The sequence below is a fragment of the Hylobates moloch genome, unplaced genomic scaffold, assembly GCF_009828535.3.
Source record: "Hylobates moloch isolate HMO894 unplaced genomic scaffold, HMol_V3 SCAFFOLD_5, whole genome shotgun sequence".
NCBI classification, from domain to species: Eukaryota; Metazoa; Chordata; class Mammalia; order Primates; family Hylobatidae; genus Hylobates; species Hylobates moloch.
In genome coordinates, this window is record NW_026652280.1 from 75920761 (window position 1) to 75929861 (window position 9101).

The following is a 9101-nucleotide window of genomic DNA, read 5'->3' on the forward strand; positions in this document are numbered from 1 at the left end:
GTATCCACAGATTTAGTCCAGGTAAGCTACTAAACAAACAGTCAGCAACAATAACCATTCCCAGGAGACATCACAGTCCGGAACTGCTACAATATATTACCTACATTATCCAGTTTGGAACAAGAAAAAGTTATGAGACATGGAAAGATATAGGAAAACATGATCCACACTCAGTAAAAAAAATTTAGTCAATAGGAATGGTCTCTGAGTGGGCTCAGATGTTGGATTTAGCCGACAAAGTCTTTAAAACCAATAATTACGTTCAGAGAACTAAAGGAAATGATGTTTAAAAAATCAAGAAAAATATGAAGTCAATGACTCAACAAATAAAGAATCTTAATAAGGAGATGGAAATCATGCAAAACAACCAAATAAAATTTTAGAGTTGAAAAGTTCGGTAACTTTCTGAAATGAAAAAGTTAATGTTTTTAGTATTGTGGTGAGCAACCAACAGACTTTAGATGACAGAAGAAAGAATCAGTGAACTTGAAGACAGATTAATGGAAATGATCCAATACAATAGAGAGAAAGAAACAAATATTGAATAAAGATGAAAAGAGCCTCAGAGGCCTGTTCATGTCTCATGCGTCACACATGCTCATGTTCATGTGTAACACTGTATTCATTTCCTAGGGCTGCTCTAACAAAGTACCACAAACTGGATGGCTTAAAATAACAGACATTTATTATCTCACAGCCCTAGAGGCTAGAAATCCAAAATCAAGGTGTTAGTAGGCCTATACTCTCTAAAGATTCTAGGGGAGAATCCTTTCTTGCTTCTTCTAGCTTCTGATGGTTGCTGGCAATCTTGATATTCCTTGGCTTGTAGACTCATCACTCCAATCACATGTTCTTCTCCCTATGTGTCTTTAGATCATCTTCCCTCTGTGCATGCCTCTGTGTCCAAATTTCTTTCTTCTTATAAGGAGAGCAGTCATTGGAATAGGGCCCAACCTAATCCATTATAACCTCATCTTCACTTGACTTACATTTGCAAAGGCCGTATTTCCAAATAAGGTCACATTCTGAGGTTCTGGGTAGACATGAACTTCTGGGGGACACTACTTGACCCAATAGGGATATCATCAAGCATCCCAACATACTGTCAAACAGTCCCAAAGCAGCAGCATAGTGGCTAACAGGGATATAGGAATCGCTACTGCAGTTTACCACAATTTCATAGATTAGGCCAGTAAAAAGACAATAAGCCCAAATGGATTCAGACAGTTTATTACTTATATTGATGAAAAATCAGTCAGCATAATGTTAGCTTCCTATATCCTAGCTCCACAAGACACCACCAAATGAGAAGGGCCAGATGACAGGATGCTCAGGCAGTGGGTGGCTGTGCTATTGAGGGGCTCCTTCTAAATACAGCCAGCAAATTAATAGACATACACAGAAGTCAGCAGCTCTACTCTAAGTGGGTCAAGGTGGAAAGTCCTGTCCTCCTCTGAAACAAGGGGGTGGATAAAACCAGCCTTACATCTTTCTCCTGCAAACTAAGATGTGGATAAGCTTCTTCATGGCAGCCACTCATAAGACTGCTTATCCCCCTCATTACATGAGGAATAGCAAGGTGTTTTACCAAGACTTGGGTCAAATTACAGTTAAGCATTGCTTCTATGTCCTATATGGGCATGTCCTAGGGTCACAGGGCACCACCCCAGAGCTATTCCTCTACACATAGATGTAATAGGAGTCCCAGAAGGAAAGGAGAGAGAGAAATAGGCAGAAAGCAGGGAGATGGGGATGTCTAATGGGTACAAAAAAAAAAAATAGAAAGAATGAATGAGACCTACTATTTGATAGGACAATAGGGCAACTATAGTCAATAATAACTTAATTATATATTTTTAAATAACTTCAAGAATGTAATTGGATTGTTTGTAACTCAAAAGATAAATGCATTAGGGGATGGATACCCCATTCTTCATGATGTACTTATTTCACTTTGCATGCCTATATCAAAACATCTCCTGTACTCCATAAATATATACACCTATTATGTACCCACAAAAAAAAAGTAATAATAAATTTAAAAATAAAAAAAGAAAGAATGAGCAAAACTCCCCAAGGAATGCCAAAGAGATAAAAACAAAGAGATTCACACCCAGGCACATCATAGTCAAATTGTTGAATGACAAACACAGAGAAAATCTTGAAAGCAGCAAGAGGCCAGCATGGTGGCTCACTCCTGCACTGTAATCCCAGCACTTTGGGAGGCCTAGGCAGGCAGATTGCTTGAGCCCAGGAGCTTGAGACCAGCCTGGGCAACATGGCCAAATGCCACCTCTACCAAAAGAAAAATACCAAAATTAGCCAGGCATGGTGGCGTGCACCTGCAGCCCCAGCTACTTGGGAGGCTTGAGGTGGGAAGATTGCTTGAGCCCATGAGGTAGAGTTTGCATTGAGCCAAGCTCACACCACTGCACTCCACCTTGGGTGACAGAGCCAAACCCTGTCTCAAAAATAAAATAAAATAAGAAAGCAACAAGAAAAGTAATTTTACTTATCTCATACAAAAGAACAACAATATGATTAATAACAGATGTCCCATCAGAACAGCTGAAGCCAAAAGGCAATGAAAAGACATATTCAAAGTCCTGAAAGACAAACAACTGTCAACGAAAAATTCAATAATGAAGTAAATAATTTTTGCATATTAAAGGTGAAATGAAGACAATTCCCAATAAATTGAGACTGAGAGAATTCATTGCTAGATCTGTCTTCTAAGAAATATTAAAAGTAGTCCTTTATGCTGAAGAGAAATGACACCATATGGTAACTAGAATCCACCAGACAAAAAGCACCAAAAGTGGGAAGTATGTGGGCAAATATAAGAGACATACAATCACATACATAAAAGACACAGAAATTTAAAAATAAATAAAACAAAAATATAAAAAATACAAATACATATATTTTTCTCTGCTCTTAACTTCTTTAAAAGATATGTCTTTATAAAGCAATAATTACAACATTGAGTTGCTGTATGGATTCTGACATATATAGATGTCATATGTGTCTAAATAATACTACAAAGGAAGGGAAGGATATGGAGTTATATTGGAGAAAAGTTTCTGTATTTTACCAAAATTAAGTTAGCATTAATCTGGAGTTTTCTTTAATTTATTATGTTAATATTATGACAAATTAAAATTTACATTCTAATCGCTGGATAAACCACTAAGAAAGTAACTCAAAAAATAGTTTTTAAAAATCAACAGAAAGCTTTCTACCCATTAAGCAGCAGAGATTGACAGACTAGTAAAAAAGCAAGATTCAGCTACATGCTGACTGCAAGGGGTACACTTTAAATACAAAGACAAATTGTTCATAAGGAGAAGGATGAAAAAGATATGCAATGTAAATACAAGGTATAAAAAAGCTTCTGTGATTCTATTAATGGCAGACAAAACAGACCAGAATATTACCAATTCTCCCAGGTAGAGGTAAGAGCCTCAGCACTAGAGAAAGCAAAACCTGCATCTGAGCCCTGCTCAGCCCCTTACCATCTGGGAGACACTGGGCAAACAATGGTTATAAGACCTATAGCATACTAGGCACTTTACATAAATTATCTCTAATCCTCACAAACCTTATAAGAGTAATAATATTATCCCCATTTTTCCTGCTACATAATAGCTCAGTAGATAATAGACACATCATTACTTATAGTAATTATTATTATTTCTAATTGTTCAATAAGTTCTTATGTGCAAGGCACTATCCTAGGCACTAGGATACAGTGGAAACTAAGATAGACAAACTCCTTAATTTCAGAGTTTATTTCTAGTGGAGTAGAAACAACCAGAGTAAAATAACAATAATTTTAATTAGAGAGTAGTAAGTACAATGCATAGATTTAAAGTGGAGCAATGTGATGGAATAATTGGCTGGGTAATCGAGTTAAGAAAGTTATTTACACGAAAATATAAATTACACAAGACAACCGCATGAAGATCAGGGAAAATAGTAGTACAGGTGGAGGTGACAGTGCAAAGGCCCTGGAGTAGGAACGAGCTTGGTATATTGGAGAAAAGTCGCAGTGACTGAAGGTGTGATGTGGCCATCAGGGGGAGTAATATGATAGGTGATTAGAAAGGGAGGGATGCAAGGCTCTGCAGACCAGAGTGGGGCATCCACATGTTACTCCATGTAATGGGAGGCCACTAGAGGGTTTTACGTCAGTTAGTGATACAATGTGATGTACATTTTAAAAGAACATTCTCACTTCAGAAAGGAAAATAGAGTACAGGGCAGCAAGAACAGAAGCAAGGAGATCACTTAGGAGTCATTGTGGCAGTCCAGGAGAAAGAGGTCGCGGGTTAGGTGGAGAAAAGTGGGAAAGTTTGAGATGAATTTTGGAGGTAGAGCTACCTTGGTGATGGACAGGGCGTGGGGTGTGAGCAAAGAAAGACAGGAATCAAAGATGACTCTTAGGTTTGGAGCTTGTGCAACTGGGTGGAGGGCGGTGCTGTTTACCAAGAAGGCGAAGTCTGGGGGAGGAATGGGATTGCTCAGGGAATGCAATAGAGGTTGAGGAAGGGGGTGAAATAATGGGTCCTGTTTTAACTCCATTAGGTTCAAGAGACTTATCAGGCTTCTTAAACTATTACTAGGTCTACCCAACAATATAAAGATGACCAAAACAAAATCCCCATCTTCCAGGAACTCGTAAGTCTAGTAGGGGAGAAAAAAATGAATACATACCAGTTCAAGAAAACCTGTAGTTACTTTATAAAAGAGGTAATATGTACGTGTGTGGTAACTAGGATCCAACAGATTAGCAGGGCATCTGGGAAGCCTCCACAGGGTGTACATAGGTTCGAAGTTCAGATTCCAAGTATGGGTGAACCTGAACAAGCAGCCCTGGAGTGGGATAGATTCTAGGCAGAGGGGAGAAACTTAAACTGAGGTTCTCCAGAAGTGAGCCATGCTCAAGGAAGGTTTGAGATGTGTTAGAGGTGGACAATGGAAGGCCCTGAAAAAGCAAGTTATATTCACATTTGAAAGACTTTGAAGGCAGGCTGGGGTGGTGGGTTTTATCTTGTGGCCTAGAGTGGATGGGGAGATACAGAAGACTTTTTAGCAGAAAGTGACCATCTTAGAGGTATGTGTTAAGGTCACTCTGACAACAGTCTTTGAAATGAAGGAGGTATGTGTTAAGACTGACAACAGTCTTCAGAAATGAAGGACAAAGAACAAGAAACAAAGCAGGAAGCTGGTTCAGGGATTATCCTACAGTCTAGGTGAGGGCTAAGGAAAGCATTAGTTTTTCCTAGATAACTCTGAGATTCAGCATGAGTGTCTGGGAGAACCATGGTACCATGATCCAAGATAAGGGACCTGGGAGCAGGAAAAAGAAGGGGAAGAAAATGGGGAGCAAGGGAGATAATGAGTCTGATTTTGGTCATGTTCAGCTGGAGGTGCCAGTGGAACATCAGTTTTCAAGTAGAAATGATCCATCAATAGGTGAACATTTTGGCCCATAATTGGGAGATGCACCTGACCTCAAAGTAAAGATTTGGGAGTCCTTGGCACCAGTAATAATAATTTATTGTGCATCAGGAGCTGACTTAATCCTTTACATAATTATCTCATTTCCTCCCCCATGACAGCCCCATGAGGTGGGTGTGATTATTATTGGCATTTTGCAAATGAGAAAGCTGAAGTTCAAGAAAGTTAAGCCCCTTGCCCAAAGTTACATACAAATGTAGTGGCAGAGTCAAGATTTGAACTTGTGCACTTGGTGCTGCTCTACATGGTAAAACTAGGGGGGAAGGGGGGAATGATGGAAGGCCCTGGAAAAGCAAGTTCACATTTGAAAGACTTCAAAGGCTTTCAGACTGGGGCCCACAGGATGCCCTCTTTGACTCTGCTCAAATGTCCATGGAATGTCAGGACTGAATGGACCTTAGGAATCACTGAGTCATTCTCTTAGGTCACAACTAGCAGTGACTAAAGCCCAGAGAAGGGCATTGACTTACCCAAGGACACAATATATGTTAAGGGGAAAGTCAGAAGTGGAACCTGGATCTCCTGGCCTGTCCAGTGCTCTTTCCACTACACTGCATAGCCTCCACTTGACCAAATGCATACCAAACCTCATCCAGGTGAGCCTCCCACAGCCTTTCTCCTTACACTTGGTATAAATTCTGCAGTCCAAGTTCTGCACGCTCTGGCCCCTCCAGCTCTTCGACCTGATTATATCACTCCCCCTCTCTGTCATGAGGATGCAGCCCCACAAGCCAAGCACATGCCCTCCAAGGGCCTTCGTGTTTGATGTTTCCTCTGTGCTCAGATATTCTCCTAACTGCTTCCTTCTTATCATTAGGTCCCAGCCAAATGGCCACCTCCTTGCAAAAGCTCACTCTGACCAGCCAACTCAAAGTAACCAACCCTATCACTCACTGTCCTTGTACGTGATTCTATGTTCTTCATGGCAGTTGTGGCTATCTCAAGTACCTTATTTATCTATGTGGTTGTTAATATTCATTCTCCTGGCCAGGCACAGTGGCTCACGCCTGTAATCCCAGCACTTTGGGAGGCCGAGGCAGGTGGATCACGAGGTCAGGAGATCGAGACCATCCTAGCCAACATGGTAAAACCCCATCTCTACTAAAATACAAAAAAATTAGCCAGACATGGTGGCGCACGCCTGTAGTCTCAGCTACTCAGGAGGCTGAGGCAGTGGAATCGCTTGAACTCGGGAGGTGGAGGTTGCAGTGAGCTGAGATTGTGCCACTGCACTCCAGCCTAGTGACAGAACAAGACTCTGTCTCAAAAAAAAAAAAAAAAAGTCATTATCCTATCAGAATGTACAGCAATCTTTCCTGTATTCCCTGAGCCTGGAACAGAATTTAGCAGTGGAACTGCTGAGTAGAGGAAGTAAGGAAAGAAAGAAGGAAGGAAGATACAAGGGAGAGAGCAAACCTTCCTTTGGACAGAGGAGGCAGGAGGGAGTTTGTCCAATGACAGTGCCTTTATTCTCAAGAGACCCACAGCCAGACCAGGCCTCCTTGGAGCTCCCGCCTCTCCCACTGTGGTATTTGTATCTCATGGACTCAGAGTCATGGCCTGGGGAAAGCCATGGACTCACTTTCAGAATAGAGAGAATAAGATCATGCCAGATACCACAAACAGGCCTGGAATTCTGGGAGCAGAGGCACCAGGACTGCCCCCCTGTCTCTCTCTGCCTCCCTCCACCCCTCTCAGCCCTCTTATCTACTTCTCCTTCCCCCTTTAATGCCCACATTCCCCATTCCCCATGGCCCACGGCTCATGCTGCCCCTTATCTGCTCCTCTCCTCCATCACCCGGCTCCCAGAAGGCACCTTTTCATCTTCCACATTCTCTTATCTTGCCCTTATCCCAGGGCCCCCTGTATCTGCTTCCTTTGGCTCTTTGGCCCCTTATCAGATGTCCCTCTCTCAATCACGCTTCCCTTATCTGCTCATCCCCTTGCCCACACACACTGTTATTTTTATTGCCTTCTGGAAAGAGGCCCACAATAAACAGCAAGAGCGGAGACTTTGCATTCCGGGCTCTGATGGACAGGCTGGGGGAGTGATTGTCAGGCCCTCAGAGTTGGGACTTCATACACGACTGAGGACACAGGCTTTGGAATCAGCCCCTGGTGGAATTCTGTCAGAGCTTCAACCATTTTTCATTATACTAACTAAGAGATGTTAGCAAAATGGTTTTAATCTATCTGAGCCTCATCTATAAAACAGGGCTTGAGAATACCTCCCTCTGAGGGTCACTAGAGGCCAAGGATAGCGCAGGCCAAAAGGGGAACGTGATGCAGAGCCTCTGGGCTCATCCATCACTGCTGCAGCCATGCACCTGTGTTAACTCATGTTCTCCTCCTTGCAACCCTAGAAGGGAGAGCCTGTTATTGTTGACTTTCTGCAGATGGTGGAGCTGAGACCCACAGAGGTTGACTGACTTTCTTGAGGTCACAAAGTCAACCCCAGTCAGCCCTGAGGGAATTCCCCACCATTTCTACACAGTGAAGCAGCTCTCGACATGGGAGGGAACCTCTCAGCACCCCCGCTGCACAACCGTCTGACATGATTCTAAATTCCACAGCCCAGTGAAACCTGCAACGGCTTCCCCTCTCCTGGAACAACTGCCTGGTTCCCAGGACAGAGTAAAGGTGAGAACCAAGTTCCCTCTAAAGAAATGGGAGGGAAACTTCTTCCATTAGGACTTCAGGAAATGACTTCAGCAGCCCCACTTGGCCAGTTTTCTGGTGTTAATCATTTTCTCACACCAAGAACAACTCGTTGCCACCGCCTGAGTCCTGCTCCCCCTGACTATAATTAGGGGCGTCACTTGGGTGTTGCTGTGGAAAGTGACACCAAAAGCCCTTCGCACACCTGCTCTCGGCGGCAGCGGCGGGCCCCACCCTGGGCTCAGCACACAACCAGCAGCTGCCAGTTTGCTAGATGGGAGGGGTGGGTATCACCGCACTGCATAATGGAGCAGCTACTGGCATCTGGAGCTGCTGGTGGCACGTCTGAGGCCAGTCTCAGGCCGCTAGGGAAAAATGTCCTCAGGGACCATAAACTGCAATCAGCTGCCTTATCTTTTGGGTGAGAACAATAAGGCTCAGAGAGAGAAAATGTCCTTCCAAAAGTCACACAGCACTAACTTCCTGGTATGAAAACCCAGATTTTCTGCCTCCCCAGCCTATGTTGCCCACATCCTTTCCCATTTAGGACAGTAGTTCCTAATCAGGGGTTATTTTGCCCCCCTTGGGGGAACATTTGACGATGTTAGGAGACATTTTTGGTTGTCTCAACTTGGAAGGATAGGTAGTTGGAAGGGAAGGATGCCGCTGAACATCTTACAATGCACACGGGAGTCCTCTACAGCAAAGATTTATCCAACCGAAGATGTTCATAGTGCCATGACTGAGAAACCCTGATTTAGCAGCACTGCCACAAGGGCTTGTAGCTACCAAGCACATCACATGCCCTTTACAACTGAAATCAGGACGAAGTGTATTGGTACACTGGCTCCCATGGGCTCCTATGCGACCCAGTGATTCCTAAGGAAGATAATTCCTGCCATTTCCCTACTTCTATGCCT